The following is a 9,293-nucleotide window of genomic DNA, read 5'->3' on the forward strand; positions in this document are numbered from 1 at the left end:
TCTTCTTTTGTTTCTTGTCTTTTTGAGGTCAAATCTGTGATTCCTTCACCACTTGATACTTGTTATTGAGCATCTACCATATAGACATTGTCCATGCTCCCATGGAATTTAAATGCACCAGGAGCAGGGAAGATATTAATCTAATAACTGCTTGAATATTTTTCAAGTGTGGTGAAGACTGTGAAAAGCAGTAGAACAGGTGAACTGCTAACCTAACCTGAGGGATAGTGGAGACTTCCCAAAGGACATTAACAAACATCTGAAGGACAGTGGGAGAGGCCCAGGATAAGAGGTGCAAGGAATAGAGCGAAGAGTGTTTCTGAAGTGGGAATAGCATGTAGGAATCCCAGAGTTCAGAAGAACATAGCTCCTTCAAGGAAGAGCAAGTGGGACTGTGTGGCTGGAGCAGACGGACGAAGGGGGAGAGGGGAAGGGAAGAAATGATGTAGGGAGAGAATGTGAAGAAAAAGTTTCTGGAACTTCACCTTGGTAAATTTGAGCAATCTAAGCTGTAAGAGGTCATGGAATACTAGAGGAGGGAATTTCAAGGAGAAGGAAGTAGCCAACATTGGCCAGTGTAGGCAAGAATGAACTAAGATGAGGTCTTGGCATTTGGAAGATGGGAAACATTCATGGGAGACCTTTGTGAAAGCAATTGTGGAATGATGGAGCAGAACCAGAATGCAGGGGCTTGAGGCATGCTTAAGTCAGTAAGGGGAGAAGACTTTCATTATGACTTTCCTGGGAAGAGAAGAGTCACAAACCTGGGCCTGAAGGCCAGGGGAGACTCAAGCCTGTCACCAAAGAACCTGGCTCCTAATAGACACTCAGTAAATGTTCATAGCCCTGAAGTAAACTGGGGGCGAGCTTGAAGATACAGGAGAGGGGCATTTGACTGAATTAGGTACTGGGTGGAGATGGGGTTGAGTGCAGGAGTTGCATCTTGAAAGGACACAGGCATGCTCCTTGGTTAAAATGAATGGAAAAGGGGAAGACAGGAGGCTAGGAGTGGAATATAGAGTATATCTGCATGGATGAGAGGGGATCATCTCTATAAATAATAGGGTCAGGAGAGGAAGGACTTGTATGCTTTTATTCTCTTCAGAGGATATCAGGTTTAGCCCTGACTCCAATACCTGACTTTATCTGGAAACAGTATCTAACCTATTTACTATCTGGTGGGTACTTATTAAGCTGCTGCTTTTACTTCTGTTGGTTGAGAACAAGGTAAGTCAGCTTGGTACAATTATGTCTGGAGTAAAAGTGTGCAAGTTGTGAAAAGGTCAGCAGAGGAACCAATATACCCTTTGAGGAATAGCAACTCATTTGGCATAGAGAGAAAATAACTTGCATTCAACGTGGACACATGCTAGAGACAGATGATACAGTAACCACAAGATCCCTCCTGGACTCTCTTAGCAGATAAGAGCCTGCTGAGAACCTTTCAGTTCTTCTAAACAACTGCTATTTTCTATTTCCTGTTTTCCTGCAGCATGGTAGGTGTTGCCTGTATATTATCTCAAATCCTCAGAACAACTCCTCAGGGAGGCTGTATTGTTCCCACTTTCCTGATGAGGACACTGCTACTCAGAGAGGTGAGTGATTTGCTCCAGGTCACTCATCAGTAGTCAACATGGGAGCCTAAGTTAGGCAGAGCCCTTGCCACCACACCTGCGGGTTTCCATTTTGCTCCACGGGTGGCTGTGCCTGTCTAAGATAGAGGCAGTGGTTGGGGAGCAGAGGTCCCAATCCACTTTCCACCTGAGCAGCTCTGCATTTGTCAGTTTTTCACACGGGTCTATGCAATAAGCTGCAAGCAAGCTATGATGATGCAGAAGAGAAAAAGAAGCTTGAAAGTCACTGCATTCCACAGGAGTCATTGAACTTCTCGAATGAAGCATAACTTTTCTTGAAGCAGTTAAGAAATGTTTTGCCCCCTGGCACATCCATCCTCTGTGTGACTGGCAGAGTGATTTTTGTGAAATCTCATCATGTTACTTCTCTGCTTAGAAGCCTTCTATGGTTCCCAGTGAACTTTGGATTAAAATCTCTCTTCTTTTAGTGAGACCCTTAGTGATCAGGATCCCCAGCCTCTTCCACAGCTTTGCCATTCATTACTCCCCAGCTCCCACCTTCCTGCCAACCAGCTGACTTCCAGCTCCTGGAAATTGCTATGTTTGCCCATACATAGCCCAGTGTCTCTGCCTGGAGGCCCCCCAACTTCTCCTTTGACCAACTTATTCTTATCCCTGTAGCCTCAGATCAAGCATTAAATTCTCCCCAAAGATTTCCTGTGCCCTTTCTGCCTGGGTCAGGCCCTGCCCTCTGTGGAGCACCCCATTTCGCCCCAGTGCCCCTGCTTACCTGTCACATCCCTGCTTCTGTCTCCTTGTCTGCATGCCACACTCCACTGGAGATTTTCATCATCTGCATAGCTCCATTTTGCTCCCCTGGAAAGAATTTTCTCAGGGAACCTGCTCTTTCTCTAGGATTAAGGATACCAGTCTTGCCTCAGAAAGCATACCAAAAATGTCAATTGCTTGATGTTAGGCATGGAGAGTTGCAGCATGGGAGGTTCCTCCTGCAGACAAACCTCAGTTTTACATGGAGGAGGTAGGTGATGCAATGTCACATGATGAGCAAAATCTGTGGGGGACAATAGCAGACTACAGGAAAAACTATAGACGTTGCTTTCAAATCTTCTGGCTAACTTCATTCTCATTTTTGAAAAGAGCAGAGTGGGTGCTTGTCTCAGCTTCCCAAATCTGCTAATAGTTAAGGTGCTTAAGTTCCAACTTTTCCTGTGAAGAGGGGACTACTGTTACAACTGTCCTTAGCATGTTAGGTAAAGGCACAGTCCAGTCTGCCCTCCAAGCCAGGAGCTCAGGGACTCAGCCATGTGTCAGGAAGGCCCTACACGGACAGTCTTCACCAATCCCAACCCATCTTGGCAGCTGTCAGAGGGGGAGGTTGTGGAGCAAAGTCTGCAGATCTGCATCAGTTCGCCAATTTGCACCTATAATACAGGCACAAGGCTGGAGGGGAGTTAGGCCAGATGTGATGCCAAATGCCAGAATCCAGGAACTGCTCACCCACCCACTTCAAACATCAAAGTTCATTTAGAAGAAAAAGGAAACGCACTGTGTGAAAATATTTAAGGTGTAGTTCGTAGAGTCAAGGGGCAGACTGAAAACATCAATAGGAAGACTTCGGATCATTTCATGGATGAGAAGAACCTGGTAGGTTCTTAAGGGAAGGTGGGCAGATTTTGAGGACAGAGGGAGTAATAAAGAGTCAGTGATGCACAGTGGGGTGGATGGACTCAGGGAGGTGTTTCTGGGCTATATTCTTTGGTGACTCAGTTTCTCCCTGGTGTTCAAGGACTGAAATTGGAGGGCTGGGAACACAACAGCCCATTGCTAGGGCTACCTAAGCTTGCAGGCTACTTAAAATGCTCTGTTCTCTTAAGGCAGCATGGATCACTAACCACCAAGAGATTGTTCCTTCATTTCAGCCTAAATCAACCCTCCTGTATTCTACTCAGTTCATACTATTTCTGAAAGGGAACAATTTTTCCAAACCATGATTTGTTTATTAAATGTAAATAAAAAGTAATGGTGATGATTAAAGCCTCATCTTGGAGAAAGTGCCAGTGGGTATATCTCACTGGAGGGCAGAATGTAAACTACATGACTCAGCATGAAATATCAGAAATGTACATTTGGAGACTTCTCCCTGCCACCACCCCTCTGGCCCTTACAGAAAACTCCTCTAGCATGAGAGGTGGAGGAGGTCAGATCTACATGCTAAAGAGCCCGGGAGACCTGAGGTCAACTGTGTTGCTCTGCTCAAAGCCAAGGTGACAGTAACTCCAGCAGCGCACAGCTCGGCTGTTTGCTCTGAGAATGAGGTCCAGAGCTGGCCCTGGATCACTAGCTTGCGGCCATGGGTTGGTGACCTCTTCCCTGCAAGGATAGGAAGCTTCCCCCACTTGGTGGTTAATGAAAAAAAGTCACTCAAAGGACAGCTTTGTCATGTGAAAGGAAAACAGATTCCACTTTAATATGCTGAAGGAGTCATCCCTGATGCATTAGAAAAGGTGTGGTAAGCTTGCTTATCTCCAGACCACGTTGCCAGGGGCTGACTCTACTGCACAAACAGCTGAGTCAAGCCGGCAGTGTGGTGCTTGCTTGGCATTGGTGGTTCAGTCTTGACTAATTTTCTAGCAAATGTTTCCTAATAAACCCAGAGCTTCTGCCCGCCCTAAAATGGCTACTGGAAGCTTGCCTTTCCCTCTCCTAAGCAGGGCCACTGTCCTGCTCCTAACTCCTTTGTCTTGTAGTTTTGGGATTTGGGACCAAGGTAGCTTGGTCTTTCATTTCTCGGTTAGGGGTTCCCTGGTCCCTGGGCTGCAGGAGACGTGGGGCAGGTACCTGAGGCAGACCCCAAGATGGTCTGATCCTTGCAGGCCCAGAGCACTCGGCTGCGATCCGAGCTGAGTCGGAGGTGCTGCCCCTTGTTGAACACGGTACAACCCTGGACGGATTTCACCTATATTATCATGTCTTCTCCCCCTCCAATGCAGTCACTATCATTTAGTAAGATGTTATAGAGTCATTAATTGTATTCACTGAGGACTTCTTATGTGTCCAGCACATTACATTCTTGATCTTGTTGATGCTTAAAACAAGGGAGATAGCATTAAAGCAGGGGTCTCCCTAGTTTTTGATTGTACATTCCTCTAATAAAAATATTGTGAGCAGGTATTCTCAACATTTGAGTGTTTTTTAATTTCAAAATGATGTAAGAGTGTTACTCTGCTAATATGTATGTACATTCTAAAGCATACACAAAAAGGAAGTTTTAAAAGAAAGAGACAGGAGGAAATAAACTTTTCAAGTAATTAAACTTTTTCATTAATCACAGTAAAAACTATTTGACTCCCATTGAAATGTTATTATTAATAATTTTTTCACAAGAGAATGTAATCATATATGCTTCGTTTTAAAAAAAAATCTCAGGTCAGCACTTATACAGCTATGCAAAGGTGGTGCTAAGTTTAGTTTATGTCAGCACTTAATTTCAGTTGCTGTTATAGATGAGAAAGATGTCTCAAAAAGATGCACATCTCCCAGTGGAAGGCCAATTCCATTGGCCAGGCTTATGCCATCAGGATTCTCATTTTTCAATTCTACCCAGCAATCAGGTAATCTCTTTGGATGAAACTAAGCTGCCAAATCGTCACTTTTCCTGGTGCTCAGTGCACTTCTGTTTTTTTCAACAAAACCCACAAAAACTGTACATTGAAAGATTTTAAACCAATGTAGATATTTTCAGTCCCAGGTTTTTAAGTGGTGCAGATATGACGGACTTTCTATGTATGTAACTTACATAATTTTTGGTAAGAAAATTACATAACAGTGAACACACAAATATATGTCCATTTTCACTCTCTGTGTATTGAGTTTCCTTCCCAAGCATTTATTCTCTCACTCATTATTAAAATATCAACTTAACCTTGAGGAGCTAGACTGGGTGTGGTGGTTACCATTGTTTTTTCTTTAAAGTCTGCTGATTGTTATAGGATACCACAAAAAGGTCAGTAAATTTGAAACAAATCATTGTGTGACAGGAAAGCGTAACTTTTAAGCCAAAAATTCTTTGTAGGAGTTTGTTGCAAAATAACTGGCCTATATCTTTGGCATCAAAGTGACAAACGGAGGTGTCTCTCCCTGTCTTGTTACCAAATAGACCACTGTAATGTTTTTACTATATATCTAAAGTCTAGTTTATATACCATATTGATAAATCCTATATCACTTTACATATTTCAGGCTTCAGTATCTTTGCTGTTAGTACCTTACCAGCTTTATCAGTAATCTTACATTGAAATCCTCCCCAACCTTTTGAAAAAAACATTCCTGTCAGAGTGGCACTTCATTAGTGTGAAAAACTATATTTCCAGTTTTTCTATAAGACATTAAAAAAGTTAAGCCAATTACTTCTGTTCAGACTGTATCTTCTTCATCCTTTCCTTAAGCAGCCCACAAAGAAGTAGTTCTCTGTGGATTTCATTATTAAAACGGAATCTAGCAAATACAAAGCTGAAAATGTTAGAAATGTTTTATCCAGCCTGGCAGCAAACCTCTCACACTGTATCATTTATTGTCATACTATTTGTTCAAATCATCAGCAATGTTTTCTGGATCCCTTCCAACAGTTTCTGCTGACAAAGGAATGGATTTTAGTTTGTAACCATATGTTTCACATGGATTTATTGTGACCATTTTACCATGATATTTAAAACAAGTATTTTCCCAGAGATCTGTGAACTTGTTTTTCATTATTTAGCAAAAAACTTCAAATTTAGTTCCTAAACACATCTCTTGACGTTCAATGAGAATTAATAAAGTGCTTATATTGAAAAAAATCACATGATGTCAATCATACACTGCTGAAAAATAGCAGAGATTTATCTTTATGTTTTGTTTGGCCCTTTTTAAAAATGTAAACCTTTAAAGAAATTTTGACATTCATACTGGAAAGCATGCAAATCATAAATGTACAACTTGACATGTTTTTACAAACTGAACACAGCTGTCTAATCAGCGCCCAGATTCAAAAGGATGCCATAGCACCCAGAAATCTCCCTTGGGCCCCTCCCTTTCACCCCGCCTTCAGTTCCTCTTTCTGTATCACAAATCACCCTAAAACCTAGTGTTGGAAAATAACCATTTTCTTGTGCTCATGGATTCTGTAGGTCAGGAATTCAAATGGCAAACGGAGACAACCTGTCTCTGCTGCATGGTGTCTGGGGCATTGGGTGCGGGTGACCGGACACCTGGAGGCTGGAATCATCTGGCGATATCTTTCCTCACATGTCTGTCATTCCGTGATGGCTGTTAGTCAGAACCTCAGCTGGGGCTGCTGGCCAGAACACTTACAGATGGCTTCTCTATGTGGCCTGCAATCTAACTTCGGAAGTTGAGCACCATTCCTCCCACCATACTATGCTGGTTTCCTAGATCCAAGGGAGGGGGACATAGATGCCCCCTTTCAAAAGAAGGAATGTGAAGAATCTCTGTTTCTAAACTGCCATGAAAAGTACCTGCCACCATCTTAACATCTACCACCATAGATCACTTAACATTCCATTTTTGGGGATGCCTAGATTTTAAAGATCTTGCTAATCATGACAGTTTCATGTTATTATTGGTAAGGTATCAAGGCCTTTGTTACCAGCAAAGTGGATGTGAATCATACTTTGAGTGACTTTCTTAGTATTTCCTGGGTTTTGGCGGGGGTCTGATTTCTTATCAGAATCACTTTGTTCAGTGTTGATTTTACTTGTAAAGGGGCTGATGGAAAGCTCGTACTAGGAATGGGAGATGAATCAGTTCTGCTGTTTTCCTGTTGCCCACTTGTACTTATATTCTTCATATTATCTTCAGTCAGGCTGTGGTTTATTTGTAGGAATCATTTCAAGCCACTGTTCCATTTGGGGAGGACCGATTTAATTAAAGCCAGATGCCATCATCTGTAAATTCACAAGACACAGAAATTGCAGAACTTTGCAATTCACTCAAAATAAAATGAATGAGGGCAGGACCCAACATCAGCGCTTGTGTGTTGTGGAATTCCTGTTCCCCTTTCAGGATATCCATCAGTGACCATCTTATATATGGACCAAATGAGGGTGCCAGGGTCAACCCATGTGTTGTGTATGTTACTTTTCTCTTATATTGTTGTTACAATATAAATTCAAATAGAAGCACTAATATTTTCTACTCACGGTTCAGTGAATCATTATATACACCCCACTTTGGTTACAGCTGGTTCATGAAAGGGCTCAATTTCACAAATGAGACAACTGAAGTACTGACAGGTTGATGAAACTCCCTTAAGGCTACATAGCTAGCATGTGATAGAGCAGGTGTTCAGAGAGGTCTGTTTGACTCCCTTGCCCATGCTCCTTGTATTATAATCAAAAGATTCTGGCTGGAGCAGTGACACATAGTTTCTGGTTTCAGACACCACTGTAGGGGAAGATTGCTCAGTCATATTCTCCCAGCTGAGGAAATGGTTCCCCTGGGTGGTTTATGGCAACATAGGGGTTAGAATTAGGGAGAAGATGTGGGAAAAATTGGAATCTTGCCAGTTGAATACTTACTATGGGCTAGACACACAGAGCTAAGCACTGAATCCTCCTTAAAGCCCTATGAGGCAACTACAAGTCTTATCTACATCTTACAGATGAGAAAATGGAGTTGGTGGCCATGCCGGCCTTCCAAGTGAAAAATGGAATGACTCCCAAACCTGAGCTCTTAAGTATTGCCTCTAGTCCACCTTCTTCATAGAGCATATTGTTGTGGTACATGCACAGTAAGAGATAGCAACATGCCAGGCACTGTGCAACTGCTTTCCATGGATTATATCTCAATGAATTTTCAGAACAGTTCTCAACAGAAACATACTCATTTCACAGATGCAGAAACTGAGGCTCAGAGAGGTTAGGCAATTTATCCAAAGCTACATGACTCCTAGCAAGTGACAGACCTTCCACCAGTCTGGCATCCCTTTTCTCATTAGACAGTGGACAGAATGTCAGCAGAGCTAGGCTTTCTTAGGGAGCCCACTATCCATGTTGTCAGCATCTCCTCACTGAGCACATGGAGTAAAAAGAGGCTTAGAACAGTGTGGTCTGAGGACTGATGACAGTCCAACAAAATAAGAAATTAAGAGTTTAGAGACACAGAAATTCAATATTGCTGTGGTATCCAGGCACAAAATTCATTTTTTTATTTTACAAAAGTTTCTGTTCAAGGCAGATTGGAAATTATACAATAACAAAAAACCTTTCATCACAGATATTTTGAGAGACACTGATACAGATGAATCCTGTCTGTTACCCATGCCCATAGTCTGTCATTTTGAGGGCAGTGGTGGTCAACTCCAAGCCAGAAGAGTGGTGAGCTGCCTGCAAATGGTTCCCAAAGTATTATGGAAAGGATTTGATTCACCTCAAATTGAGTCTGATGATAAGGGTTTGTGAAAGACAATAAAGGCCCAATCCTATTCTCCTGGGAGGTCTCCAAGACGAATGAGGTAGTTGGCTTTGAATGGTAGTCATACTGGCTTTAAGGATCCAACAGCGCTTTTATTTCAAGGGCTTCCTTGGTAGTACTCCAAATGACTGGCTGTCAACAGGCAACACCATTGTACTGTCCCTGGGATCCAGAGATGCCACTGCTGTTCTCAGTTTCAGTAGGCATCACCATCTCTTCAGATACAGC

Source organism: Manis javanica, chromosome Y, assembly GCF_040802235.1.
Source record: "Manis javanica isolate MJ-LG chromosome Y, MJ_LKY, whole genome shotgun sequence".
In the NCBI taxonomy this organism is placed as follows: Eukaryota; Metazoa; Chordata; class Mammalia; order Pholidota; family Manidae; genus Manis; species Manis javanica.